Source organism: Penaeus monodon, chromosome 20, assembly GCF_015228065.2.
Source record: "Penaeus monodon isolate SGIC_2016 chromosome 20, NSTDA_Pmon_1, whole genome shotgun sequence".
Classification (NCBI taxonomy): Eukaryota; Metazoa; Arthropoda; class Malacostraca; order Decapoda; family Penaeidae; genus Penaeus; species Penaeus monodon.
In genome coordinates, this window is record NC_051405.1 from 20470213 (window position 1) to 20470539 (window position 327).

The window sequence follows — 327 nt, forward strand, 5'->3', positions numbered from 1 at the left end:
TCCCAAAGCAGGATGCTATTCTTCTCCTGGATTGACACAAAACTAGTGAACATGCTTATCATGGTCTATACTTCTGCAATGGTGTAAACATACCAGGAATCTCTGCACCTGAAACCCCAGTGCATTGCTGAATATAAAGTAGGGATGAAGGGTGTTGATCTCGGTGATAAACTGGCCTCCTCATACCGTTTAGTGAAATCACGGAAATGGGATAAGAAACTATTCTTCTATCTGTGCAACCTTGCTACTATCAACACCTTTGCAGTCTACAAGATGCTGGGGCATTAACACGTGGAGCAGGTGAATTTCTCCATGAAATTGAATTTC

At 42.2% G+C, this 327-nt stretch overlaps 1 protein-coding gene across 1 annotated transcript in view; it reads right to left on the reverse strand.

Annotated features, from left to right (window-relative positions):
• The window catches only part of LOC119585692 (small nuclear ribonucleoprotein-associated protein B-like), a gene marked incomplete at its 5' end in the record, with an annotated part of 9524 nt that overhangs the window by 8055 nt on the left and 1142 nt on the right, over window positions 1-327 (reverse strand).